The sequence below is a fragment of the Pelecanus crispus genome, chromosome 3 (genome assembly GCF_030463565.1).
Source record: "Pelecanus crispus isolate bPelCri1 chromosome 3, bPelCri1.pri, whole genome shotgun sequence".
In the NCBI taxonomy this organism is placed as follows: domain Eukaryota; kingdom Metazoa; phylum Chordata; class Aves; order Pelecaniformes; family Pelecanidae; genus Pelecanus; species Pelecanus crispus.
Window position 1 is genome coordinate 120,016,515 of NC_134645.1, and position 20,039 is coordinate 120,036,553.

Sequence of the window (20,039 nt, forward strand, 5' to 3'; positions counted from 1 at the left end):
CTATCTACCTGTATCTAAAGGGTGCCAGTGAGCTGTTAGAAGACTAGAACTGGGAAGACGAATCCAGACACTGGTGAGAGGTATTTGAGAGAAAAACGATTTTACATAATAAATGAAAAATTAATCCCAATTACAAGATATCATAGAGACTTTGTAATGTTTTGAACGTATAAGAATGTTTTCTATCAAGATCTCATAATGTTTTCTTAACAAGTAGTAAAAATCACAGAGATAAACTCACTTCACACACTTTTGTTGTTGTTGTTAAAATCAAGGATCCACTGTGGTCATTGGCAAGATTTTCTTCTCCTTTGGTCTGTGGACTCAGGTGGACAAAGGGAAAATAGAAGCTGAGATACATGAAGAAAAAGTGTGCTTTTAGGCATTTGTAAATTCTTTCTTAGCTTAGCTTAGAGCACATTCGTACCGCAAAAAAAAAAAAAAAAAAAGGTTGTTTCTGACTTTTTATTAGTTTGATAATTATAATAATTACTTTAAAAGTCACAAGCCAGGAAATTCTAAGTGAGACAGTATAATTATAATATATAACTGTAATAATGCTTCCTTCCATTCCTCACTTGGGTATTGTAAGGCTTAATTAGTTAATGTTTGTACAGCAGTAAAATGCAAAACACCATAAAAGTATTAAGCATTTTTCCTGTTTCAGTTCTTCAGCATAACTGATTAACTTTCACAAGGTTCTTAAAGGGGATAATTTAAAAAGATCTATATAAACCAAACTGTATTTTATATCTGTCTTGCTCGTAGTTGGAGTAGCAAATCAGTGTTTAATTGCATCAGTATTTCTCATGAACACGCTGACACTGTGACAATGGATTTGACCTAGAAATATTTGTTGATTATCATATTTCTGGGCCTTGCAACAAAATTGAAATGTTCTCACGGGAGCCGGAGACACAGCTGATGGAAGCGAGTAGAGAATGAGTGAAACAAACTGACAAACCATCCTATTTAGAAGGGAGAAAAAAACACAAATAAACGGTGTTCAGTTGAAACAAATAAAAACTTTTGTCAAATATTCAGAATAGGAAAATCTGTTATTTCTTCCTTTCTGCTGTACAGAGTTCAGTGAAGAAAAAACCTTGTGCAGTGTGTAAATCTGCAATGTATAAACAACAAATGGAGTTAGAGCTCAGGGAATGTGGCACTGTAGACTAAAATATGATGGTTTAAATTATCTTTAGGTCAAGGGAGTCCCAAACAAGATCTAGGTATCAAAATAACCGCTTTACAGACTGTAAGAATCAGTCCGGGTTAGAGGTGGAAATGGATTTAAGTTAATCTTCAGGAGATTATTAGCACCTTTGGGGATAGTACTCAGATCCTGTGAGTTAAAATCCAGGATGTTCTCCACTAGATAGTTGCTTATTTAGTCACGTTCATCCCAGCCATTGAGTTTCAGCATAGATGTAAGGGTTGGGATTAACTTTGCCATCTGAAGGCTAGTTTGTCATTTAGGCTGCACTGGAGTCAATAGAAAGAGAGAGGCATTTCCAGAGGATTTTTCATTTTGTCTGCCTTATACAAAACCACCTTTGTTTCTTTAATAGCTGATGGACCAAAGGAGAGTTCTCAAAGGAATTGATCTGATCTTAAATATTTACTTTTGGAAGAAATTAGTGATGCTATGGAAATGCCGTTTTCTGTTCACTATAAAGGGATTCTCAAGTTTCGTAGCTGTCTTTTAGACTTAGACAATTTAGATGCCTAAGTTAAATTGTATCCTACATGTGCAGAGTATTAAACCTTAAGTCTGTAGTGATAAGCATGGGCACAACCCTCCAGCATGCTACATGCCAGCAATGCAGAAGATATTTAAGCAGATGTAGGAAGGGACAGTCCTCATCATTGACCAGGGTCATTCTCAAGTCCCTTTGTTGCAGTTTGGAGGCCATTTTAGATTCCTTCTTGCTATGGTACCATAGAATTAAGAAGCTTCGGTTGTAATCCACATGTTTATGTGAGCATATGGACCTGCCAAATACAGATTAAACCAGGTATTTTTTTAAGCAGAGGTGGACTGCTAAGCAGTTGACTTTGGATTCACATGGATACTTGGATCAGTGCTTTGAAAAATAAGTTTTAGTGAAAAAAATTGAGATAATATGAAATCCTAGTTCTATAAAGTCAGCAAAAGTTTTGCAGTTGCCTTTCATGAATCCATTATTTCACTCATTAAATGAAATGGAGTGTGGTCTGTTTTACTGGTAATCATATGATGGTTAAAATACTAGAGTAATCAATACATAAAACCAGTCATAATTAAATATTGACTCTTGCTTTTTTAACCTCAGTCTCTCTATTATTTAGGTTGTGTCAGGCTGGTTGGCTTTGTATTCAAGACTGTGTTTTGTTTGGAAAGAGTTTTTCTAATCTAATATTGCCACTTACTGTGCTTCCAGCCGATTTATAAACATCCGCTTTTAGCAGGCAAGAGCTTTCCACTTTCGTAACCGCGAGAATTTCCATTATTGCATTTACATGTGTCTCAGCTGCTGCTAAGCAACAGGGCTAAGTTACCTGCCAAAGCCTGGATTTAAATCCCAGGTCTGTAAAAAGGATGGCTAGAAATATAGATGTGTAATATACTTAAAACAACAAGTGAGGAATGTGTTTTTGGAAATATGTAGAAACTTGGAGGTATAAGAGGAATACAATTCTATTCTAGAAGCATGTAAATAAGGGTAATGCAATGTGTTAGAGAAAATTTAGAGTCAATCAATTAGTTATATTTAGGTGATTTGTTCTTGAAACGAAACTGTTGTCAGATTGGTTTTGCTTTGCCAAATCTTACCATGAAGTATTAGGTCTACATGCAGTGTTAGATAATAGGAAGCAAGGAGTAGGGAGAACATCAAGAAGAAATTTTAATCAAATACATACAGTATTCCTAAATAGACCAAGTTTGATTAATAGTATTTTGTATAGTGGTTTTGCTTCTTCTTTTAAAGACAGATGTATTTATATTTGGATAAGGAATGAGTTAGTCTCAAATGTTTTTAAAAGACTTGATTGACTTTCTTTTCTGTTGGTTTTTTTGGTCTCATGCCTTTGGCTTGACAGGGTGGGACTGTTTCTAAGAAATGGTTTGGATGTTAGAAACGCTGTTGCAGTTATTAGCATTAGCATTTAAGTCTAAGGGTGCATGATGAGTGGTGGTGTACCAACACACGGCATAAAGGTGGTCTTTACCCTGCAGACCTTCTAGTCTGCATTTAAGAAGGAGGTGGTAGATGGGGGGAAATGGACCACGAGAATAAATGTGGATAGTGAAACAATACCAAGAGCCCCAAAAGTCACAACCCAAATGCCAGCTGACCATTGTCAAGCCTTGGGTAGCCACAGACAGATTTCAAGAAGACATTTTGAAGTGCAGGAAATACCTTGCAGTTGGCATGCACTGGAAGAAAGTGTAAGGCTGCTTGCTCCGAAACTGTAGATGGCTACAGGCAACATCACTGCTTGAAGTGAAGAGCTGGTCTACATTTGTGCCTTGGTACAGTGAAGAAAGAGGTACCACGAAGGCTGCAGGTTGAAGTGACAGGACAGGTAAATGAATTTTGCAGCAGTGTTGGCATGGTGTTAACAGTGCAAAGATAAATTTTTGTAGGACAGAGAATGTTGTCAATGGGCATGCTCAAACTGGAGAGAGAAAATGCCAGATTTTTGTCATGTACAATAGAAGCAGTTGTTCTTTATTCTCCTCTGAAGTTTGTTCATATTTTTCCCTGCCTTTGAAGGCATTTTATAATTATTTAAGGCATTCCCTCCTTTAGAATAACACTACAAGCCAAGTAAAGCATTTAACTGTCTTTATTAAAGCATTTAAGGGAAGTTCCCTACAAAATGGTTATTCTTTCCTGCACTTCAAGACACAGTCTGATGAGACTATAACATCATAAAATGTCATTTTAGACAGGCAGTTTATGCAGTAAATTCCTGATACTTTCTTTAGTTCCCTTGGTTTGCTTGGAAATTATGTGTATGCGTGTAATCCCTTAACACCAGAGCTGTAAGAAACAAAGCATTTTCACATGTATTGCTTGTACTTCGGTACACACTGTTTTACTAACAAAACTGTTGAAATGATGCAACGAAACTGTTGTGACATTTGGGGCAAAATATTTAGCCTGTGAAAAACAATGAAACAAAATACTATGCAGAAAAAATAATACACATTTATGGCCATGGAAAACAAGAATAGAACAACTAAATTGGTAACATAATTTAAAAAATTTAGGACTAATTTATATTTCTGTAATAAAACTGCACTGTAAGTTTTAGAAAAAAAATGGCAAGTGACATGGAAACTGTCATACAAGAAATCAGATTAAATCAATGGTTCAGTCTAACTGAACACAGATTTTTTTTCTTCAGCACTCAGGTAACTATGTCCAGTTTAGCTGTATTTCCCCATCAGCATCACGAGTATGAAGTCTGCAATTTATCCATTAGGATTTATGTATTTACAGTCTGCTGGGGAAGCGTCAACACCATGTATTCCTTCCTCACCTCTTAGACATCTCTGAAGGGGTAGGTGGGCATGTGTATAAAGATAACCTGACTTTCCAAAGAATTTGACAAAGACCTTCACAAAATGAGAAATGAGTGTCTCGTAGATTTCATCAAGTTACAGAAAAGAGAGAGTCTCCTCCACAGGATCACCTAGAACAAGGATCGCATTTAAGCTCTCTGATTTGACCCCATGTGAAACCTGTCACTCTTTGTTGACCACAGAGGACCTTTGGGAAACAAGTACCCCTCAGATAACCCCAGCCTTTGCAACTCTCCCTTCATTATCCATACTGGGTCTTTGTCCTGGTTTTGGCTGGGATAGAGTTAATTTTCTTCCTAGTAGCAGGCATAGTGCTGTGTTTTGGATTTAGTAGGAGAAGAATGTTGATAACACACTGATGTTTTAGTTGTTGCTGAGTACTGCTTATGCTAGTCAAGGACTTTTCAGCTTCCCATGCTCTGCCAGGTGCACAAGAAACTGGGAGGGGGCACAGTGAGGATAGTTGATCCAAACTGGCCAAAGGGCTATTCCATACCATATGACATCATGCTCAGTATAGAAACTGGGGGGGGTTGGCCGGGGAGCAGGGATCGCTGCTTGGGAACTGTCTGGGTATTGGTCGGCGGGTGGTGAGCAACTGCATTGAATATTGTATATTATTATTACTATTATTATTATATTGTTATTATTACTACTACTGTTTTACTTTATTTCAATTATTAAACCGTTCTTATCTCCACCCAGGAGTGTTTCTCACTCTTACTCCTCCGATTCTCTCCCCCATCCCACCGGGGCAGGGGGAGCGAGTGAGCGGCTGCTTGGTGCTTAGTTGCTGGTTGGGGCTAAACCACGACAGTCTTTAACTGGATTTTCTGCATTCCTGTGTCTCATAATGCTTTATTATTTTTGTTGAATATAATATGTTAATGCTGTTTTAAAGGGCAATGTATTCTCAGCCTTAACTGTCTTTTCTTCTGGGGATATATTTAAAGCTGTAAGGAGAAGCAATGGTTATCTCATTTGAAAAACCTACTGCTCTTCTCAGAGCAGTAATTGATATCTCACAGAGAATGGCTACCTTTTTCTTTTCTCATGTGTATTATGATTCATAAAGGGGGATCTTATTACTTCTTGAATAGCAGTGCCTGAAGGCGCCGACCTGAAGTGCTTGGAATAAAGAGACTGTGTCATTGGCACCAGTGGAGAAAAGCCATGGGAAGGAAAATAAAGCTCTAAATAATTTGATTACTTCTCATGCCAGCACTTCCATTAAAGCTCTCACCTGGGCTCACATGTTTTAACTTAACTGAAAGAATTTGAGCTAATGTACCCAGGGAGAAGTTGAAATGCAAGATAAGACTAAGACTAAATAGCAGCATGGGTCACAAATAAAAGACTTGTAAGTAAACTAGAAACAAAACAGCCAAAAAAGACATGTAGACATGGTGCTTAGGGACATAGTTTAGTGGTGGACTTGGCAATGATAGGTTTATGGTTGGACTCAATGATCTTAAGGGTCTTTTCCAACCTAAATGATTCTATCATTCTATAAAAAACACATCTGGATGACATCAGTCAAGGCAACCACTTATCGTTCTTTTCAGTAGCCCTGTTGAGAATAGAGGAACTGTGTCGCTGGGTTAACTAGCCAAGAGAATGAATCCCTTAATCCTACTGATTTTGTATGAGAGCAGAGCCTCTATTGCATCTGCTTTGACAGTGGGGAGTTGTGTTTGCCAATGGTTGTGCTGGCAGCTGTGCTTGCAGTGACCCCAGCTGGGAGTCCCTGGGAGACAGGGATTATGTTATCACTCCTGAACCAGCAGCTTTTGTAGCTGGGAACGTAAAGAAGATCCAGAAAAAGGAGGTAGTCTTTATTCCTGCTCTCCTGAAACCACCACCCCAAGGTGTCCTTGCAAACCGCTATTTTGTGTTGAAGGAGTAAGAAACAGTGCTGTGAAGCTGGAAATGCTGTTTCACTTACAGATAAAATAGGAGCAGTCTGCTGCGAAAATAGCCTACTGATAAAATAGGAACAGTCTACTAATACAGGAAGAAGTCAGAGTCATAGAATCATAGAATCATTTAGGTTGGAAAAGACCTTTAAGATCATCAAGTCTAACCATTAACCTAACACTGCCAAGGCCACCACAGGCAAAAAAAAGAGTCCAAAAGCTGTGATGGTTTCAGTCAGCTGTCAAAACAATCTTTAATTCCTCTGAAGAACCACCCATCACTAAATTAAGAAGAAATAAATCATTGACTGGTCTTGTGAGGCAATTTTGAACTTATTAAGGACATGTCTTCCTCTCACTGGCTTAATCTTTAAAAGCCATCTTTCTTTTGTCTATAAAAGCACTTTTCCAGCAGGAAGGCTTACTGATGTCAGTGAGCTATCCCTCTATGACGTTGTGCAACCAAGAACATACAGTTGTTATTTTCCCTTCTGTTGCTAGCGGAGGGCTCAACATGTGATGTGTGTAATCAATAAACTGTGTGAGCAGCGGCTGTTCTGCACGGCAAGCCTTATTTTTCACAAGTCAGGGTCTTATTTATTACAGCATGTTTGCTTTGGTTTGATCTCTTTTTCTCTGTGCCAACATGAGAGAAGATCATAGTTTCTCTGCCTTTGCCAAAAAAGAGGGACCTGGGATGGATGATTCAGTGCTAAGGTCTATGTCTTAAGCATCCCTGCATTATACTCTGGCTTCAGAAGTGAAATCCAGGTGCTAACAATCTTCATAAAGGAGATGAAGCACTTCCCAAGCAAGAGCTGCCAATTGCTTGTGCGTGGTGTGATTTGGAAAAGGTAACATGAACATTCTGCATAGAAGGAAAGTACTGTTGGGGAGAGTTTGTGGAAATGGCATGTGCACAAGAGATCCCTTGGTGTACCATCATAATATAAATGTTAAAGAAACAAAAAATGTACAATTGACCTAACTGGGCAGATTCAACAGGAAATAATGTTTCTTTTTTTCTTCACACAAGGTGTGTGTCTGGGTGCCTACTCAATGGGTGGGGCGAGCTGAGACACTTGAGCCGATACTTTCAGGGGAGAGCTGATTCTTTGATGAGAAATGTCCACAAGGGTGTTTTAGGTTAAGCCCTGCTCCCAGGAAGCATTGCATCCCGTGACCTGGGCTGAAGACAGCTGTGTCCCTCAGTTCTTGATTCCCAGAGTGGAGAGCCCTTTCCAGAGCAGGGCACCAAAGCAAATTCAAGCCTTTTCATAAAAGTAGTGTTTCTGCCTCCTTTATAGCCTCCAGCGTCATGCCTTAAAGTATACTTGGGGTTGAGATGTAATCTTACCACTACTTGAGAGTATTTACACTTAGTTTTCCAAACTTCCATTAAGGTCCCCTTGACACTTGGTACTAATGTGTCTTTGTCAGTCTCCCTCAACCTCTTCCACATTATGCTGAACAGAGGGAGCAGCACTGGTCTGTTCTGTGTCAGAGCTTCTGGCTGAGGTCACTGGTTGGTCCTAGGTTGGTCCTGCCATACCTGTCTGGGCATTATTTGCTGTCTACTTTCTTAAGAAAATAAAGATGATGTGATTGAGCTGTGTGCATGTTTACATCTGTCTTTCTGACTTCCCCTAATGAGTTTTGAATCTATGTCCATGATTCATACAATGTGAATAGAAGAATAAAAGTATCAACGCCAAAAAAAAGAAAAAATAATTCCTGCAAGTTTTATATAACAAATATCCACATAATACCCTCACAGAGGAAAGACACCAACGTGCACTGAAACCTTCTTAGATATCAGAGAAGTCACATGGGCACTCAATTGTGAGATGCAATGACGAGTTTCTCTGAGTCTGCTGCTCAAGAGGTTATCTGTCCCCTGTTTAACAAGTTTAATAGCTCATTCAATATCGTACTTAATAATGAAACTCAGTTATTAAAGAGTTTAATAAAGTATCTTATATTAACCAATTAAGATTATGAAGCCTATGGAAGCAATCAAGTTCTTCTTTCTTTCCCATTCTCTTAATAATTTAAAATAAGATAAAATGTATTACATTATTTTTTGTCTTATCGTTCTAATTTTAAATTTACTACTTAAAACCCAGTAATTGTAATTAATAGCCTTACATACAGATCTTGATAAAAGTCCCCGTCTATTATAAGTTTGTAAATCAAGGCTTCAGGTATGCACTGCAGACTATTTTCATGGCTTTTTAGTTGTGATATATCCTTTAATGCTCCAGTGATGTGAAACAGTGATTGTGTGTGGAAGAGGACTTCATTAATAAAGGTAATAGCTCTTTTTAATAACTGAGTTTGCTCAAATGCCCCCACATTTTAGAAGCATTGTTAGATTGGCATTTACCTGGGGTTCATGTCTGATATTCGAGGAATGACCCGTTCAGTGCAGACAGCATCATGTATGTTCATTCCTTCCAGTCACAAATCAACAGATGAAATCTAGTGACTTCCCTCCCAAGTGTTCCCAAGCAGTGATATCTTGAGCAGCATCACCCAGTTCACTACCTGATAAACCGCAGCTTGTATTAGAAAATAACTGCTTATAAAAGCAGTCTAACTAGGGCTTAAATAGAAATAATATTGGCAGGCAATATCATAAAATCGTTAGAAACCATGACCTTGCTAAATGTCTGTTTGCATGATAGCTGAGTTTAATAGGTGCTTCACTGCAACACATCAGTCTTTTAGTAGAGAATAATCCCTATCCCTTGCACTGCCAGACATCAAGTCTGTTAGTACCTATGTAAATTCAAGTGGTTGAAAGGTTTTGCCAAAGGGGCTGGACTGTGTTTTCTGCATCACTTGTCCATCAGTGTCATGTCATAAATGTACTTCCCTCTTTGTAAAACTACCCAAATGGTCTTTTCTAAGGTTAGACCATTAAAGGAATCTTCTTTCTTTCTAATCTGGGATGATCATCTTTAAATGAGGTTTGGGGGTAGAGCTTTCTATTTGCCTGCTGTTACCAGCTAGTGGTGATTGTATTGAAATTAAAAGTCTCTAGACCTAAGCTGTTAATGCCATAAATGATTGCTTTGTTATCACTCTTTGGAAGTGAGTTTGTCATGGAAGGGAGGTCGAGAAATCTGAAATCTCTCCATTGCAGACTGAAGGGGACAGGTTCTCAGTTAAAAAAAAAAAAAAAATAAAAAAGAAGCTAAGCGTGGATGTCGCAGTCCGTAGACTGCTAATTGTAGGGAGCACTCAGAAAGGCTGGGGCTCTGTGTGTGCCTTTGCAGCCCACTCACATGCAGGGGAGGGTGCAGGGGGGTCCTGTGGATGCACGTCATGCCAGGTGTTGTGGGCGATGTCTCAGCTGCTCAGGTGGAGCCGGTGCCAGTGAGGGTGATGCACTAAAGGGCCGTTCTATATGTCCGTGCCCTTACAGCCAGCCTAAACATGAGGCAGGAGTAATGCCAGGGCTTGGTGCAGTTGGGAGAACTGCTCCCACGGGGGACGACGGCAGCTGGTACAAGTGGTCGTGCAGGAGCGGAGGTCCCAGCTGCTCCCTGTGGGAAGGTGTTCCTCACTCCCTGTTTCCCCAGTGCTCCTCTGGCTGGCTATGCAGGACTGACTGCAATATATTCCCTTTAACATCTAAAATGCCATGTTGTTGTTTCAGATCAGGTTGGGGTGAGGATTTTTGAGGAAGATAATTCAATTTCAGCAAAAAACCTTTAACATGGAAGAGCTCTTGACTACACAGCCCCCCTCTGCTTAGAGGCTGGATGCTCTGGGGGACATGGTTTGCAGAATGAGCTGTATAATCTAGGTCTGCATCAGCAGCACAACTCAGAACTGGGCTGCTGACTGTAGCACCTTTCAGAATGAAGAGCTTTTAAAATGCAAAAGACAAGAAATTGATGTACAGGAGACTCTAGATGACAGTACGCTTGAAGAAGTAGTTTCACTTAATGCTGAAAAAGCCTTTGGGATACAATCCCATTTCATCCAACCTGTTTGCAAATTAATTATGCTAAGCAGGTTCCTTTAATTACATTGCTTGAAGGAAGAGCAGCAGAACATGTAAATTCCATAAGAGAGAAAGCAAAGGGTTCCACTGCCAATTATGTAGCTAAATTCAACAAAGGCAGCTGTAGCATGATGGGGCAGACTGTGATTATTTTAAATGAAATCTAGAGAAACTCCTGAATTCCTCATTTTTGTTTTCGTCAATGTCCTGCAGCGCTCAATTGTATCACATTGGGCATGAGATTTTTCCAAAGTATTAAGACTTTCTGTTATGCAGCTTTTGTGACACAACAGCCTGTAGCAAGTCAAAGCACTTGGCTCTTGCTTGGGAAGGATCAAGGGTATTGTTTGACTTACACCATAGTGGAGGTCTGTACAGTGTACCGAAATGTTTCGCCTTCCTTGTGCTTTCTGAGAAAGGCAAGCAAAAATTGCCAGGTACTCTGTGTGTGGTATACACCACCACCATCTAGTGGTTACCTTATAGCTTGATAGATAGCTGGCTGGAAAGTACTAAGCAGAATTACCCTGGAAATTGGGAAAACTCTCACCTGGGGCTGTTCGACCTCAGTACATTTCTGTATCGTTTATTTGTTTAGTTAGGGAAAGGATTCAAACTAAAAAAAAAGTAATTCTGTTGGTAAGTCTGTCCCTCTTTAACAGCTGGAGAGGCTACTTGAATGATCAGTATAGAATTTGCACAATTCTAAAATGCAATATGAAAGAGCACTGTCTTTTATAAGAAACTGCTGAATGCAAAATACTCAGAAATGAGACTCTTGCATGTCACAGTTCCAAAAGCAAGTGGAGGAGTTTTAAAAGGAAAATACTTAAAAAAAAAAAAAAGCATGACTCCTTTTTTGGCATGTTTCTTATGCTGAACAGGTAAAACAGCACTGGTAGTTGTGAGGAAGAAGGACTTAAACCCATCATTTTTAACGCTAAGCTATTCTTCTTAGGCACGTATTTGATATGTCATTTTTGCAAACAAGTATCTCCAGATAATTTGACTGTTACATATAAAGATGTTGTGCTTTATATAATAGCATCAAGAGTGCATTTTTTAAGGCAGAACCCAACATATCCATGCAGAATGTCCATAAAATGCTTGAAGAGTCATTCTGGTCACAAAAGATTGTGTTCAACTCACTTTTACTTAATTTTTGCCATGTTGGAGTCTAAGCTAGTTATAGACTGGGCACCTCCAGCAACCGCTTCCTGAGCTCTGTGTGGGGAAGGACCCATGCTAAGGTCATCTCCTGTGTTGTCATCCTCTAGGCTTGTTCAGAGCTCATTCTTCCCTCTCAGTCTCTTTTTTATGGCTTTGGTCTGCTCTCTGCCTTCCTTCCCCAGCTCCGTGGCTCCATGTGTCTGCCCTCTCACCTGCTGGTCCTGGCTTCTGTGCTGCTCTTGTTGAAAATACCAGGGAGAAGCCTTGGGCCAGTGTGAACTGGTGTAGTGCGAGCGCTTCGGTGGAAGCACCAGATGGGGAGCTGGCCCTTGATCGGGGTTCAAGGCAGCACAGTTTCCACAGCTCGCTCTGAACTGTTTTTTGCTTTCTTTATCCTCTGTTCTCTCACAAAGATTTATTACCCTTGAGATATCTCAAGTTGACACTAATAGAAAATGAAGCTTTTCGGTAAGGGGGTAGAGGTCCTCTCTCAATGCTCAGTCAGTCCTTGACCTTCCTGCCTAGACTTTTAACAGCATTACAGTTCTGTTGAGATGCTTTATTTTGCAGATACCGCTAGCAATTAAACCAGGACCACCATCTCATTCTACTTTGCTGCCAGACAGCTGTCAGATATTAATGACCTGAGTTTTCTATGACCAGAGCTGGATTAAAACTGGTGACCTACATGTGAAAGACACTGTATCTCATTACCTCAAGCTATTCACCCCTAGATTTCTTTGAAATCTAATGCTATTTTCTGGCTTGCTCTTATAAATCACGTTTTCTGGTGTCTGCCTGCTTTATTCAGTGAAATGTCTGGGGATCAATATTCCATGGTCCTCTCTCTTGTGTCGCACACAATTTTCACCCATCCTTATTTTTGTTCACTCTGATTGACCTTAAGAGATCTAGAAACTGGATAATAACCCAGGAGTAAGAAGATCAAAGCTTTTTACATCTAGGTCACTGCTAATAATCCAGTGGTGGTCATTAGAGCATATGTTTAGCAGCTGATGTAAATTCTTTCAATCACCTTCCTTGTGGTCACAAAATAAAATGCTCCTTTGTTTTATTGGCACTTTCAGTGACTTCAGTGGGTGTTTGGCTAATTAAGAGCAAATCTGTGAGCAAGGCGTCTATTCAGGATTTGACCCTGGTTTTGTAGGCTGCTTGCTGACTGCAGTCGTTTTTGTAAGATGGGAACCAAATCAAGATCCAGTGTTGGAAAATTAAGATGCTCCAGGCTGTCAATACAGTTTAGACCCTGCCTTGCCATGTGCTTCCATTCTGGGGGAAGATTGTTGGTGTGGGGGTCCTACAGAAAGCCTGCAGCTGCTGCATGTTTCCAGAGAACACTGAATATGAAGAAATAAGGGTTCTAGGCAGAAATCCAAAGCAGGGACGTTGCCAGGGTTCAGTCTGCATTTTAATCTGCTAGTGTACAAATTTTCCAGACAGACTGGTTCAGCAATTCAGATGGTCCCACCCTGACTCCTGGACAAAGTGAGACACATGACACATACACATGTAAGAGGGAGCTCTGTATGCTGCACAGCTACTGCCAGATACAAAATACCATGAAGGAACAGAGAAATGCTTTGAATTCTGTCATGCATGCTTTTGGAAGGAGAGTGATGTTATTAGCAGTGAGATTGTCTCCTGAAATGGAAATACATAATTCAGTTTGTGGTTCAGTTAGTTCTATTAAAACTTTGTCTTTATTTCTGCTGTCAAAATACATTTAGAACAAAACCTTCAAGTCAAAGGCAGGAAAGATTAGATTGCTGTTATCTTTTCAAGTTAAACTGAAAAGAGATGTTGGTGGAAGGGGGTTCTGGAGGTAGAGCAGTGCCATAGCCTCTTTGTATTTACTCCCCAGGTGGAGGGAGGACAAGCCTACAGGACCTCAGTGCAAGCTAAAGAACGTGGGGGCGTCTTCCTCCCAATGTCACAAATGTTTCCAGTGAAAACGGTCGCTATTTTCAGGGCCCCAGAGCTCTGCCAATTCCCTGACGCTTATTTGGATACTGCCTAGTTTTTAGCAGCCCAGAAATGTTAAGCAGCGTTAGACACAGGGGCAGCATGAAAGCAGTCCCCCACTGTGGAAGCTCCTACCAAGTCCTTCATGCCTCATACTCTCCCTTAGCTTTGGACAATCTTTAAGTAAAGTTGAAAACCAGACTTTAACTGGTGCAGTGTAAAGCAATGACTGATGCAGTATTCAAATGTGAATGACTAACTTTAAGTAAATGGTTGGGACTTGTTCGGAAACATAACACAGACATAAAAGCCTCACCTTAGCTCATTGGTTGGCCTTGGCATTTGTTTCTAATGCCTAAACCCAAAACCCCACCTTTCCATGGAGATTTTGGAAGAAGATCAGATTCACGATCCAAGGTATTTAGAAACCAAGATCTCACCTGCTTTACATGGAAACTGTAATTCCTGGGCTTTTGGGAGCAGCCAGAAATTCGCCTGCCCTCTCAGTAGTGCACTGTTTGCTCTCATAGCTTGAGAGCTGTAGATGATTCAGCTGTGCTAACTCTTGCCAATATCCAAAATTCAAAAAATGCTGTTTCTCGTAGTTGTGTCTGGACTTCTTGGTAGTCTTCCTGGGGAGAGTTACGTGCTTCCACACCATGCAGTGTGAATAACAGGTCAACACTTCCTAATGTCTGTATGTTGTATAACTAATTTGCACTGAAACAATGAGCTTCGCACCTTCTGGTGTCAGCCCTGGGCACGTGGCACATGCACAGATTGACTCTGCAGTGCAGGGGCAGCCACTCTGGTGCTCCTATGGCAGACTTGCTGTGCTTCACTGGGGACTCAGTCTGCAAATGCGGGGTGGCCCTTTATCTGGCAATCTGAGTTTTCCTTAAGCCTATTTAAAGCAAATATTCCATGCTGTTTTCCACCCAAAAGTCCCAAGCAGATGGACCCAAAACGTAATAAAGTAATAGGTCAGGTATAAAAGTGGTATAGTTGGTAGGTGGCTTATTTATGTATGATCTCACAAGCTTGTTTGTTTTGTTGCCTTGCTTTGCTGGTACTCTGGTGTCCACCTGCGTGGGTAGGTCGTGGGATTAGATTGCTGCTAGCGAAGCACTTTGGGATCACTCTGATTTCTGTACGTGTGAAAACAGCTCTTTTTAAAATTGAAAACCTGTTATTAACCACACATCTTACAAATTGGTGTAGCTAGCTAAATCTACAGATTGTTACCTCTTCTGAGGCAATGGGAGCATTGATATCTGTCAAAGGAAAAGCACAAACTAGTTTGCTGTGACTAGAAAATGCACATTGCCCTCTTGTGAAAACACAGCTCCGCTGCAGCAGTAGAAATATCCAAGGATACATTTCAGTTGAACAGTCAACATATTGGGCCACTATAAATACAGCACAGGTCAGTCGTTGCTTTAGACTGACATCTCAGAGAGTGTGCTCATAGGACATCAGAACCAAATCTTCCCTATTTATGTACACAGGGTAGGAAAAAACCCAGGTTTTTTTCCCTTGGCTCTGTGGCTCTGCAGTCATGCTGGATTTTAGTCACTTCATCAGCATGCTGAACTGTACTGTCGCTGTATTGCTGTGACAGTTTCACTTGTATTTTAGCTTCATGACAGGTGTCAAACACATGATATTATGACCTCAAATTTGCATTGTGTTCAAGCTGCAGTGCCACACCATCCCTTTCTCTCCCTGTCATTTCTTATCAGCAGTTAGAATAGTTCGTTGTAGATTGCAGATATTTATGAATTTTACTGGAAATGCAACAGGACTGTCTAGTTCATTAGTAAATCTGGAAGGGCTGTAGGTACGTCATCATTTAAGACAGCATGAGGAAGTAGCACTTTATATTTCAGTTGAGAATTAAAATCTTGTTCTTCACTGAGCTGTTCATGTATTCAGCCTATAGTCATGCAACCCTTCATAACCCAAGAAATCACAAAGTGCTCACCTGGAGTGGGATTCAGGTCATGCCTACAGTTGGGATATATAACCTGTCTTGGGATGTATCACCCCATCAAGATGCAGCATGTCTTTCCATTGATGAAGAAGAATGAAGCAATGAGCGTTGACTTGGTGTTTGTCAGGCTGGCTGTTAAACTAAATGTGACAGAACATTTAAACACATAGGCTCGCAAAACTATTTTTTCAGCAAGCAGTGCTATCAGAATAGAGATAGTATATTCACAGATGACAAATGTAGGTGCTGTGGTACCGATTACATATCAGTACTGTCCACAGCTGAGTGGCGGTCAGAAATCTAGTGAATAAGAGAACTAGACGTAAACATTTTTGGGGGCCAAGCTGGAAGAAGTATTGATGCTGTCAGCAGGTGGAAATGATTAAATTTAAGACCTTCTTTCTCTGCCAGCAGGGCTTTATTTAGATTGAATTTAGATTTTTTATTTTTTCCCATTAATAACCTGGACAGCTGTGAAAAATCTACCTTTTTCTGTGCTTGCTTTGAGTGTACTCTCACTATTCCCCAAATGAAGAGAGCCAAAACCTTGACACAGGGAGTCTCCAACTGGCAGACTTGTGTGAAAATACCATTGAGCTCTGGGAGCTTCCTAAGAGTTGGCGGTCTGCTCACACTCTAGTAGGAGAGACTGAGCTACCAGAGGTACAGACTCTTTCCGACACTTGTGTAAGAAAGGAAGAAAGCTACCTCAGAAAGCAGTTTCTGATTGACCTCCATAGATTTCGGTGCTTTCAGAATTCTCTCTCCAGCGTACTCAGACAACCCAAAATACTGCTGCTGACTGCTAATGGTGTTTGCTCGGGTGAGTGCTTAAAGTGCAGTTTGAGAGCTCTGGTGCTGTGGTTTAGGATTTTACCTTCTTTCTCATAAGTTGTCTCTGCCCAGGGTCACAGAAGATGATGCTGCTAAATCTGCCCTGGCAGCTGGACTAGGTGTCCTCTGGGCTTCATCCCAGGTACAGGAAGAAATGGCAGTGTTGTGTTTTCTAGTTGGACCCTAGAACCTGGCCTGGAAGACAAGCTTCTCCATATTTTGACAGCACTAAAAAGCACTGGCGCCCGTTAGCTTGGTAGGCTATTATTTTTCTTCAGACGTGTTCTGTCTAAGGCATATTTCAAGTTTCTTCTCTACTATTGTTTAACAGGGACTATATACAATTCTCCTGTGTTTCTTGTTCAGTAAGTATTTGTTACATCCTCAGAGACTGAATTCCCTGGCTGGTTTGTTGAAGGTCTTTGCCTGGGCAGTATTATCACCCGTAGGTATTTGGCTGTCGCTGAGGAAAGATGCAAAGAATTTTGAGCCGCCTTTACAAGGAAATCTGGTTGTAACCTTAGTTATGAAGATGCTGCCACCTCACCATAAAGAACTCATGCAATGAGAAGAGGGGCTTTGCTCTATTTTTATGAGAGCATGAACTCTAAACCAGATGAAATGCCAACTCTGTCCTATATTTTAAATAAGATGCCGCATGGAGTCTCTGTGAAACTGGTTGCATTCTAGAGACAGCTGCCTTCAGAGAGTGGTTGTTCATTGAATGCCTCTCACAGATGATTTATGAAATGTTTAGAGGCTTGAAAATCCTTTGACCATCAAGAAGACCCTTTAAGACAGGAGTGTGTTGAGAAAGGAATGCAATAGGAGGACAAATTCAGAAAAGCCTCCATGCTGGAGAAGATTCCTACCTGTCACTTGTGTGATAATAGCAACCAGTCAAGAGAATGCTTTCTTGTTTTATTCTCATCTTCTTGTAACTTTGGTTTAGATTTTTTTTTTTTATTTGAGAATTTAACATCTTTCTAGAATTAGCTTGTTATTTTTCATCCTTAATTACATCTGGTATGAAATGTGAGTCTATCAAATAAGTGTGAAATATATGTCATTACTGTTCCTCTAGAAATAACTTGTCTCTAGAGAGCATTATATGCAGTTAACTCATAGAGGAGATATGAAGGAACTTGGGGATGACAGGAATTGGGCTGTATGTCCCAGCTGTAAACCTTAAAAGGATGTTTTGGGAACTGGCATCACCAAGAACAATGTTCCTGGGGGGATCCCTCTTGGCAAGCAAAAACCAGCATCCTTCTGGAAAGCAGTTGGTAGCATAATAGTTTAGTCATGATTACATAGTTTATTTTTCAACTATTAATGTCTATAGGGCTTTTTATTCATCTTTATTGACTCTGGGGTACAAGAATATTAAAGATGATGCGATCTGCTGCTCTCGTAAGATAAGAGAGCTAGCTTATCCGAAGACATGTATGACTAATCCTCCTTTGAATTCTCACCCCAATACTGAACTCTTTTTTTGCCATTATTATTGTTATTGTATTGTTGCATGCTTGCTAAGGACTGAGTAGCTGTTGTTGTGTATTCATGAAAGCCTACAACCTGATTTATTTAACATGTTTACCAGAATACTTGAAGGAAACAGTAAAATCTGTTACTCATATTCATTACTCAGTGTGGAAAAGCAACAGTTGTTCCCCAGTGTGAGCTAGTTACCATAATTATACTGCTGGGCAGTTCAAATTGCATCAGTCTACATTTTTGGGTGTATTTTTGAGGTAATGTTTATTAATGGGAAACACTGATTTTGATACATCCCTCTAATTACCTTTTGCCATGTCTATTAATAGACCTTGTATTTTGTTCCTTGCAAGTGGATTTAGTTGGGCTTTTAGGTTTCTAGAAATTTTTTTGTAGCTGAGGGGAAGAATTCAAATAGATCTGATTTTGAAATGAAATTGCATTCACCACTACAGTGAAGACATCGGTTTCACATTTATCACACTCAGAATTTTATGCAAAACTGAAGTGGTATGGGTATCTTCAGTTGGTCTGGTGCACAGACGGTAACTTAATCCAAAGGAGAATATGTAGCTACACTAAGCTTTTGTGATAAATAAAGCAGCAAGCAATCAGCATTAGAGAAGTGTATGGCTTAAGTGCTTTTTATTGTGTCTTCAGCTGACTCCTAATAATGTTATTGAAACTTCAGTCATTATAAAGGTGTCAAATAGTGCATGCAATGAGGTATCGGTGTTGGAAAAACAGGCATGGATAATAGCTTTCTCTTAACCATGCATATTGATTAATCTTTTTTGTTGGCATAGGTTTGTTCAACTTTTTAGATAAAGGTAATTTTTAATTAAAGGTGACTCATTCTCTACATATTTTAGCATTTATTTTATACTATCCTTTTGTATGGCTGTTTAGGGCAGGTCTTACTGCATTCTAGTGTTAAGTCATTTATAGACTAAGTATATGAATAATTATAAGGTCTTGAAAGAACCAAGTGGCAGGTAAACTCTTAGCTGCTTGATTTATCTGTAACAGAGGCTGTTCTACCCATTGTAGCTTTTTGCTTCAGTGCAGCACATGTATGATGGTGGTTTTCTCATGGCAGAAAGGAGCTGAAGTTCAAAGGTACCATGTGCTGAAGGATTTAAGTTAGTTAAGCAGGCAAATGCAGGAGAGAAGGCAACCCTGCTTCTCACTTGCAGTGCTTTAAATCAACAAACAGCATGTTCCAGTTCATACTAATAGGTTTATGGATTTCTCTAAAATGAGCCCTTGTGGTCATGTCTGATACCTGAAAGAGTGGATAAAACCACAGAAACCTACTGGAAGATGATGATACAAAGTTACAGTACTGAGAAAACAGAATCTGTGGGTAGTTTTCCCCCTCCAAACATCTGGTTCATTTATGTTAATCTCATAGAAGTCTGCATCCCCCACGAGTTGATTGGAGTAGGAGGGATGAAACTGGGGAGAAGCTCTACTCTGTGGGATGATACTATCTTCTTTAGCTGGCCAACTGCCTAAAAAGTAGACACCTTTGGGAAACACACCAGTATCATTGGTATCAATATCCATCAATATCAGTATTTTATCTGCATTGGCTCCTGAGCACAGTCAGTACTAGCCCAGCAACAGCTTATCCAGGGTGATGGCATCTCTGTGTGAAAGCAGTGATCCATATGGCGCACAGGGATTTTTTCTACATCTCTTTTTACAGATGGCAAAGAACATAACTGATGGAAAAAATAATTTGTATACGAAGAGGATTTTCCCTTCTTGCACCATTTTGGACAAGGAACAAGAATGTAATGCTCCTTTACATCCTTCCATTCATCCTTTGAAAGTCTTTGTTCAAGATCCCATCCCCTTAGGGGAGTTGATCTGTGGAGCTAATAGACAAGGAGACAGTGTACCCAAGAGCTGTCATTGTTTGAATACCTGTGGTTTATTCTAGACCTGCCCATACTTCTTAATTCCCAGAAGGTGACATAATGGGCTGTGTCATTCCCTTCTCCTTTCCCACCCTTGGGAAAATCCATTGGTGTCTTCCAGGCTCCTCGC

At 40.1% G+C, this 20,039-nt stretch overlaps 2 protein-coding genes across 3 annotated transcripts in view; one reads left to right on the top strand and one right to left on the bottom strand.

Moving 5' to 3' along the window:
- VSNL1 (visinin like 1) overlaps nucleotides 1-20,039 on the top strand; it is a 50,163-nt gene that overhangs the window by 15,438 nt on the left and 14,686 nt on the right. The gene's annotated exons all lie outside the window — the stretch shown is intronic.
- Nucleotides 16,786-20,039, bottom strand: part of SMC6 (structural maintenance of chromosomes 6) — a 55,734-nt gene continuing 52,480 nt past the window's right edge. Inside the window, exon 29 of the mRNA XM_075706982.1 lies at nucleotides 16,786-16,796. The gene's annotated coding sequence lies outside the window, so the exon portion shown is untranslated. The remainder of the gene's footprint in view (nucleotides 16,797-20,039) is intronic.